The sequence below is a fragment of the Macaca thibetana genome, chromosome 14, assembly GCF_024542745.1.
Source record: "Macaca thibetana thibetana isolate TM-01 chromosome 14, ASM2454274v1, whole genome shotgun sequence".
Taxonomy (NCBI): domain Eukaryota; kingdom Metazoa; phylum Chordata; class Mammalia; order Primates; family Cercopithecidae; genus Macaca; species Macaca thibetana.
Genome location: NC_065591.1, coordinates 55,106,661 through 55,116,545, shown reverse-complemented (window position 1 = coordinate 55,116,545; position 9,885 = coordinate 55,106,661). Strand labels below are relative to the sequence as shown.

The following is a 9,885-nucleotide window of genomic DNA, read 5'->3' as shown; positions in this document are numbered from 1 at the left end:
AATTTGTGTTTAGGTACATTATATATTAATTTTTGTAGGAAGGGGACCTATGGCTTCTAAGAGACACTAAAAAAAGGTAGGTGACCCCCAAAATGCCAAGACCGCTATTCTGTGGGTGAGGTGCCCAATGCTTAATCCCTATCCCTCCAGTCTTGAGTTACCACCAGCATCCAGCCTTTCCCAACCTTGCAGCTGCTTCAAGATGTGACAGGTATGATAAAATGCAGGGCAGGTCGGGATAGGCCAAGAAGCTGGATCTTAGGGTGTGTGAGGGACCGGTACAGAATTCACCTGGAGAGAGTGTGGGGGGCTTCAAATGCCAACTGAGGAGTCTGGATTTACTCCTGCGAATGATAGGGAGTTAGAAAACATTTTAAGCATGGGTGACATGGACAACTTTGTATATCAGATAGTCGTCTTTGTATATCAGATAGTTAGGTGGAGCGTGGACAGGAGATGGGTAAGGCTGGAGAGGGGGAGTCAGGAGGAAAGAATGGGAGATGAGAGAGTGTGGATTTGGAGTGGAAGGAAGAGAAATGGAGGGAGTGGCAGCTAAATGACCACTGCCTGTTGCTACAGGGGGAGGCTATTCTGCAAATGCTGAGCTTGGCAAAAGAGGCTTTGGGGTCTGAGGGGAGAAAAGAAGGGTAGCTTGTTGGCCAGAGATTGGGGAGACACCTATGTTGAATGAGGGTCTGCAGGAAGACTCCCTGGAAGATGGACAGCCTGACTCTGCAGTGGGGCCAGGCTTCTCTCGGAAGATACTCTCCTGAAGTCCTCGTGGGCAAATGGTTTGGGATCAGGGAAGAGGGGACTGAAAGTCAGGGACTGAAAGTCAGGGGACTGAAAGTCTCCCCTGCAGGAGGAGAACTGGGAGAGGTCAGAGGTTGAGGGCATGCCGAGTGTCAAGGGTAGGCTAAGCCAAAGCAGGGAAATCAGGGGAAGGACGGAGGCTGTGATCACTAAGGGGGATTCCATAGGAACAGTTGCTTCCTCACGGTGACCATGCCCAGTGCCTCTGTTTATGCTCTTCCCTGGGGCTAGAACACTCCATCCTCCTTCATACACGTGCTTGGCGTCATGCCCCAGGCTGTTGTCCTTCTGTGACCTCGAGAGCAGAACCAGTCACTTCCTCCTCCCTGCTCTCACAGCCCCAGGGCTTGCCTCCTCAAAGCACTTTGCAGGCTGGATTGCTGGTGACTGTGTGTGCTTGCTACCCCCACCCCCAACCAGAGACTGGACTTCCTGGGGGACAGGCTTGTCTCTCATCCATGGGTCCCCTGAGCATGGTACAGCTGATTGCAGCCTTGCTATGGAGGTTGAACTGTTAGGTTCTGAGTGGGACACTCCTGCCAGTGGGTTTACAAAGGAGCCAGTGAAGGACATAATTTTAAAAAAAGTTTACCAATTTACTATAAAGGATATTACAAAGAATGCAGATGAACAACAGCCAGATGGATGGAACAGATGCCTAGGGCAAGAGATGTGTGAAGAGGGAGGGGCTCCATGCCCTCTCTGGATGCACCACCTTCCAGGAGCCTCCAGGTGTTCAGCTACCAGGAAGCTCCCCCAAAGCAAACCTTTTGCGTTTTTAAAAAGGATGGTTAGTGGAAGTAGTTGATGCCTTGAAGTAGGTGGCGATACCTTAACTGTATGCATGTTGTCAGGCTGCAGGGCCTTTTCTGTCATTGTCAAGAGGAGTGCTGACTTTCCCTCCTTTCTTAAAACATGCAACATGATGTTTTAATGTACATTTGTATGCATAATGTACATAGGCAGGAACTTGCTGTGCAACTATCAGTAGCTTCTTTCTATCAGTAGCCGAAGCAGTTACTATGGCCGAGGAAATTGACATATCCATTATCTCACATAGTTACCTTTCTTTCTTTTTTTGGTGAGAGAGCCTAAAATTCACTCTCTTAGCAAATTTCCAGTATGCAATACAATGTTATTAACTATAGTCCTCATGCTGTCCATTTAATCTCTAGTCTTATTCATCCTATACAACTACACCTTTCAACCCTTTGACCTACATCTGTCCAGTCCCTCCCATCAATCATCATTCTTCTGTTTTTATGTATTCAATTTTTTTTTAGATTCATGTATAAGTGAAATCATGCAGTATTTTTCTTTCTTCCTGTGTCTGGTTTATTTTACTTAGCATAATGTCCTTCAGGTTCATCTATGTTGTTACAAATGGCAGGATAACTTTCTTTTCAAGGCTGAATAATATTTCTTCGTGTGTGTTTACATTTATATATAAATATATGTAACACATATATATGTTTATATATACACAAAGAAATATATATATACACATATCTTTATACATATATATCATGATTTCTTTATCCATTTATCTCTTGATGGACACTTTGGTCATTTTCATATCTTGGTGGTTTTGAATAATGCTGCAATGAACATGGGAGTGCAGCTATCGTTACAAGGTGGTGATTTCATTTCCTTTAGGGTGTATACCCAATAGTAGGATTACCAGATCGTTGTAACTTTTTGAGGAACCTCCATACTGTTTTCCATAATGGTTGTACCAATTTACATTCTCACCAACAGTATACAAGGGTTACCTTTTATCTACATCCTTGCCAACCCTTGTCATCTCTTGTCTTTTTGATAATAGTCAGCCTAACAGGTATGAGGTGATCACTCACTGTGGTTTTGATTTGCATTGTGGTTTTGATTTATCTTTTATTTTACCTGTTGGGCACTAGTGTATCTTTCTTTACTTTTGTTTTCCCTTTTCTTTCTTTCCTGCCTTTCTAACCTCACCTCTCACTTCTCCTGAAAAGTCCTTTCCGGTCTTCTACTCTGTTCTAGGAAGAGGTAATAGAAAGATCCAAATGAAAGATGGCCTCAGACATGCTGGGCCCAAGCAGCCCCAGACATCCACTGTGGCCTGATCTTGCCCTGTGGACCCCTCTCTGCAGTACATTTAAGCTGGACCAGCCTTTAGCGGGGGTGGTGGGGTACTCGGACAGTTGCCTCCTGCCTTTACCATAGGAGATCTGGGACTGTCTTTGGAAACCTCAATAATGCAGGTGAGAAAACAGGCACAGAGAGGGGAAAGAAGCTACTGATAGTTGCACAGCAAGTTCCTGGGATGTCAGGCTTGCTCTGCCACCCCGAGGCTGTGTGATCTAGTGTCAGCCTCAACTTAGTTTTCACATCTATGAAATGGGCATAACAAGAGGAGAATTAATTGTGAAGATGTTCTGAAAGGTTTTTCACATCTGTCATTGATAAACAGTGGGCTGTACCTAGGACCTAAATTTCTTGATTTCCAGCCTCATACTTTTTGTATCCATCAAATATGTTTGATGGAGCTAAGGGCAAACCGTTCTAGTTGGGATATGCAGCCACTCTGGGCACAGAAAGTCGTCAGCCAACCACTGTAAATGTGCTGGCTTGACTCCATGCAGACTTTTTATTATATGCTGGAGATCCAGTAGAGAGGAAATTGTGGGCAGCAAAAGGGAGTGAAAAATATTAATTCGACAAATATTTATTGAGGACCTATTATGTGTCAGGGTTTGTTCCAGGCTCTGGAGATACAATGGTGAGCCAGACAGCAAAGTTCTTGCTCTCATGAAAATCCTAGATCTTTCTTCACCTCTGATATCCTGACGTATCCTGTCCTAAACTAGTTTCAGCCTCCCCTAAACCAAGGGCCAGAAGGCTTCTTCCCCTCCGCCCTGGATCCCAGTCCCTGCTGTCTCTAAATTACAGCTCTGTGCCCTGGGGCAAAGTGCCAGGCTCAGCAGGAACACTGGCAAGGCCTTTGGAAGCCAAAGATACCACCCCTCATCTCCACCCAACTCTTCCCTAGGAGTCGTGGTCCCCTCCTGCTGAGTTCTGGGCTTTGTCAGGGATGGGCTGCCCTCTGGGGATCTGGCCAGACTCTCCCAGAGCAAAGCATAGCAGAGCTTCAGGCAGGCTCCCTCTGCCCCTCTTCTACCTCACTCTTAGAGAATTCAGTCTTACTCAAATTCCCCAGCCTCAACTTTAGGCACCAGCTCAAGCCTTCCTGAAATTTCCCAATGTCCACATTTCTAATGCCTAGGCCTCTGTTTTTGCTCCAAGCTCAGAAGCCCAGGTCTAGTGCCTCTGAGAAGTGCCTGACAATCTCCAAGTTTCCCAGGCTGCCCTGTTGAGATAGAGGCAGCCTGGGCTGATACTAGAGCCCTAGGATGGGCACAGGTAGGCCTGGAGTTTGGTCCTGTTTCTGCCACTTGCTTCCTATGTGATATGGGGCAAGTCGCTTTCCATCTCTGAGCTAAGGTTACTTGTTTGTGTGTTCATCCACCCATTCACCTGTCCAGCAAGCCTTTTGACTACCCTTCACCTCCTGTTGGACCAAGTCTCAGCTCCTTGACACAGCATTTAAGGCCCTTCACAGTCTGTACCATCTAGGAGGAAGCTGGATTAGAGGTTTTGTTTCCTGAATGGCTCTTGTTCTGCCCTCTGTCTTACCAGTTCTTCACACGCCTCATCTGGAACCACAGCTGGTCTCCTGTGCCAGGCAACCGGGCAGGGGCACACTCTGGGCACCTGAGCACAGGGAAGCTCTGTCTTTCTCTAGGAACTCTGGCTGCCTGGTGCTAACAGATTTAGGGTTTTGAAAGACGATTTTCCAGTTCCTGAGTTCAGGCCTAAACTTGGAGGTGGAAGAGAGGGCACTGAGGAGTAGGTTATATCAAGAACCAGGGAGGGCCAGCTGGCCAACAGGCTCAGTGAGGTAGCCTCTGGGTGGACAGCCCAGGGGAAAAAAAAGATGGGAGGACAAAGAGTTCTGTAGAAGCTGAGACCTGGAAGTGGACATGGGCAGATTGGTTTGACCGAGAAATTGGGATTTGAGGTTGCTGCTGCCTTGGTGGCCAGACTTTAGAGAAGAGCACAGCTTGGATGTGTTGGGAATGTGTCCTGTTCCATCGCTATGACTGTAGTGGTTAGTTCAGGGACAGACGCGTGGCCCAAGAGTGCTCTTTCTGAGTGAATTCCAGGAATTGATCCTGAGCACTGGGGACGAGACTTGTTCTTTTCTCATTGGACATGTATCTGGGAAGATGAAGCTTGGAATTGCTGGTAGCCATTTTTCCATAGATGTGAAGTCTGAGATTGAAATCAACAGAGACAGCAGAGCAGAGGCACAGCTAAACTGGGCGATGCCATTCTTTGAACCTAGTGTGAAGCTTTGCCTGAAGCCAGCTGACCCTGGTCCTTTTTAGTTTCATATACTCTTTTTTGCTTAAGCCAATTAGAATTTTTAAAAATTCACTTGCAACCAGAAGAGTCCTACCTGACACATATCTGATGATAAAATTTGTCTTCAGAAAGATCAGTGTGATCGGGGAAGAGTCCTCAAGAGATCGTCAGACCTCAGTCCCACAGGGACTCGGTGGAGCTCAATTGTTGATGACTGCCATCTTGTGTGGGATCTAATGGGGGCCCCACTGATCTAGAGACCAACAGTCTGGGGGCCCAAGACAGCTGCTCTTTGATTCCAAATGAGCTATGATCAGAGCCTGTCCACCTGGACACTGAGGCACCTGCCTTGTTGTGCCCCATGTATCTGTGACTGAGAAGAGATTTGGCTGGTTACTGCCTAGCTCTATAGCCCAGTAGGCTCACGTAGTCCAGGGAAAGGGATTAGTTAGACATCAGGACTAGGACTTGGCAAACCCATCTGGGGCAGAGGGTGCTTCTGAAAGGGGTCTACTTAGAAATAAAGGCTAGGAGAGAAATCCTGTATCCCTCTGATGTCCATCATAGTCATACAAGCTGCCACTCCTGTCTATGACTTACCCTTCTGACAGCTCTTCCCCAAATGGACTTCTGGGCCTCTACCTGGACAAAAGAGGGCTAGGCAGAGAATTCAGGGCTTTTGGCCTGCAGAGGTTGAAAATGTAGCAGAGCAGAATGAAGATTAGATGGAACTGAACACTGGAACATACTACAATTGTCCCTGGATTTCCATGGGGGATTGGTTCCAGGACCTCCCACAGATACCAAAATCTGAGGATGCTCAAGTCCCTGGTATAAAATGGCACAGTATTTGCCTATAAGCTATGCACATCCTCTGTATACTTTCATCATCTCTTGATTACAGTCATGTGCCACACAATGATGATTAAGTCAACGATGGGCTACATATACAATGGGTCCCATAAGATTAAAATGGAACTGAAAAATTATTATTGCCTAGTGACATCGTAGCCCTCATAAAGTCATAGTGCAATGCATCATTTATGTGTTGTGATGATAAACAACCATTCACATTGTTTCTGGTGTAAACAAACCTACTGCACTGCCAGTTGCATAAAAGTATAGCACATACAATTATGTGCAGTGCATAATACTTGATGAGATAATAAATGACTATGTTACTGGTTTATGTGTTTACTATATTATACTATACATTTTATCATTAGAGTTTACTCCTTCTAATTATAAAAAATTGTTAACTGTAAAATAGCCTCAGGAGGTCCTCCAGAAGGTATTCCAGAAGAAGACACTGTTAGGATAGGATGACAGCTCCTATCCTAGGATGACAGCTCCATGCATGTTACTGAAGACCTTCCAGTGGGACAAGATGTGGAGGTGGAAAACAGTGATATGGATGATCCTGACCCTGTGCAGGCCTAGGCTAATGTGTGTGTTTGTGTCTTCATTTTTAACAAAAAAGTTTAAAGTTTTAGAGAGTAAAAAAAAAAAAGTTTATAAAAAATAGATGAAAGCTCATAGAATAAAGATATAAAGAATTTTTGTACAGTTATACTATGTGTTTCAAGCTAAATGTTATTACAAAAGAGTCACAATTTGCAAAAATTAACAAGTTTACAAAGTAAAAAAGTTGCAGTAAGTTAAGATTAATCTATTATTGAAGAAAGATAAAACTTTTAAAATAAATTTAGTGTGGCCTAATTGTACAGCATTTGTGAAGTCTACAGTAGTGTGCAGTGATGTCCTAGGCCTTCACATTCACTCACCGATCACTCACTGACTCACCCAGAGCAACTTCCAGTCCTGCAAGCTCCATTTGTTCATTTTTAAATATTTTATACTGTATTTTTACTGTATCTTTTCTTTGTTTACCTATGTTTAAATACACAAATCCTTACTATTGTGTTACAGTTGCCTACAGTATTCAGTAGAGAACATGCTGTAGAGGTTTGCAGACTGGGAGCCACAGGCTGCCCCATATAGCCTAGGTATGTGGTAGGCTATACAATCTAGGTTTATGGAAGTACACTCTGTGATGTTTGCACAACAAAATCACCTAATGACACATCTCTGAGACCATATCCCTGTTGTTAATGGATGCTTAACCGTACTGATAATAGCTAATAAAATGTAGATACTGTGTAAATAGTTGTTATACTCTACTTCTTGGAAATAATGAAGAGAATAAAAGTCTGTATGTGTTTAGGATGGATGCCACTTTTTTTTCGAACATTTCCCATCCACATTTGGTTGAATCCATGGCTATGGAACTCTTGGATATGTAGGGCCAAGTAGATATAGAATTGTAGTTTGTGGTCAGGCGCAGTGGCTCATGCCTGTAATCTCAGCACTTTGGGAGGCCAAGGTGGATGGATTACCTAAGGTCAGGAGTTCGAGACCAGCCTGATCAACATGGTGAAACTTTGTCTCTACGAAAAATACAAAAATTAACTGGGCATGGTGGCAGGCACCTGTAATCCCAGCTGCTCGGGAGGCTGAGGCAGGAGAATGGCTTGAACCTGGGAAGCGGAGGTTGCAGTGAGCCGAGATCTCACCATTGCACTCCAGCCTGGGAAACGAGAGTGAAACTCCATCTCAAAAAAAAAAAAAAAAAAAATTGTTGTTTGCTGGATTTCTACTCAACAGAACAGAAATTACCTCAATACAAAATATTCTATAGTTCTCATTTCAGATGGAAATTCAGCTGTTCTCAATAACTTTTTTGTTGTTTGCACAGGTGATCCTCAACTTTGATATGTTCCAATTTTCACATAATTTTCATTCATATATCTTTCACTTCTGTAACTATATACTGATAACTCAAACAGATACTTCATCCTTTAGTTGACGGATGGTGATTTTGCCTTCACTCTTGTGTGGCCACTTGCTACGTGCTGCTGCTTGGGGATAAAAGGCTGGGTTTCTACAGAGACAAGGGGGTATGGGAAGCATTTATGGTAGAGCTGCCCCCCTTTCCTCTGTGTGCCAAGAGAATCCCAAATTCTCTGAATGCCTGGAGATGTCCGTTGATAACAAATTGTTGTACAATGAACAATTGGGTGTTTGCTTCCCAGGCCCATGCTCCCCTCTCCACCACTACAGTCCTTGCGTCTGGTAAGGGTGGGAAGGGGGTTCAGGGGCCAATGGTCCTAGGTGATGGCAAGGGTGGTGTCACTGGCTGGGGATGGTGGAGGCTTTGCCACATCACAGAAGTGGAGAAGATGAGGGCAGAGAGAAGTGGCGGAATCATGGAAGAGAAGCCACAGGCTTGACCTCTCAGGCCCCATGGAGCAACAGAAGGATGCTTGTGAAAGCTTTTATCTGTCAGGACCCAAGATAGGTATAATGCATGTGACAGATGGCAGTTTTGCAAATATAAAACAGGTATATTTAATTACTCAATACATCACTGTTTTCCCTCTGAGACCCAGCTACAAAAATTATCACTAGAGGGCAGGAGAGGTCTCTTTAGCAAGAAAACATGTGTCTTAGCCCAGGGTACTGGCTTCTCCCGTAGTGTGGGGGCAGTGCTGACTAGTGCTTCCCTGTTCACAACACACTTAGAAAGTGAGAATATGGGTATGGCACACTGGGGTTAGCTAAAGGGCATTTGGGAACACCTACATGGGAGCTAGTGAAAAAGATTCACATTTTCTTCATGTTATATTATTACAATAATATACGAAACAAAATATTAAATATTGAATTTATATAACATTCTAAATAAAATCATTTAAATATTGTATTGTTAAACATGAGCTTGCTTCAAATTGGCATATGCTTTTTTTAATGTAGTTTTAGGCTTGAAATGGCTACATGGAATTTCTGATCAAGATTTTTAAGAGTTTCTTCAAATTCTTGTTTCAAATTTTATGTTTCTAATTTTTAAATGTTTATAGATTTAGTGAGTACAAGTGCCATTTTGTTACATGGATATATTGCAAAGTGGTGAAGTCTGGGCTTTTCCTGTAACTATCACGTGAATAGTGTACATTGTACCCATAATCATCATTAACAGGAAATTTTGTTTGTACAGATTGGTGGTAAAAAGTTAAAAACAATTTTGCACCTACTAAAAAATATATACCAGTTGACACTATATAAAGACTGTAACGGCATTTTCTTTTTTTTCAACAACAAATGTGGTGTTGAACTTTCTTGGATGTGCATTGGATTTAGCACCCTTCAAACCTTTTGGATTCAAGTGCACTTGGGTAGTGGTGAAGCCCTAATCTGCAGAATACACATGCGCTTTTCATCAGATATCCTGCAGCCAGTGTGGATGTGACTAAAGAGGCTCACCTGCCGAGAAAGACAGGAATAGCCCATATACATCTAGTGACTGTTGTCCTGATTTGTCCCGAAGGGCTCTGATTCATTCTTCTGACATGACATGACTATTCAGAGCACTTCCTTTTGCTCAAAAACAAACAAGAAGTATGCCAGCTTGGTGTCGATACACAGTGTGGATGAATCTCGAAACATTGCCCTGAATGAAAGAAGCCAGACACAAAACAGTACATGCTGTATGATTCCATTTATTTGAAATTCCAGAACAGGCAAAACTAATTTGTAGTGATGGAAGACAGATGAGTAGTCGTCTCAGGCAGTGGTGGGGGTGAGTGACCGCAGTGGGGAACATGGGGC

At 43.8% G+C, this 9,885-nt stretch overlaps 1 non-coding gene across 1 annotated transcript; it reads right to left on the bottom strand.

Moving 5' to 3' along the window:
* Nucleotides 1–1,605: 1,605 nt before the first annotated feature.
* Nucleotides 1,606–1,730, bottom strand: LOC126936726 (U6atac minor spliceosomal RNA). The gene has a single exon (XR_007719545.1). It is a non-coding gene; the product is annotated as a U6atac minor spliceosomal RNA (small nuclear RNA).
* Nucleotides 1,731–9,885: the final 8,155 nt, after the last annotated feature.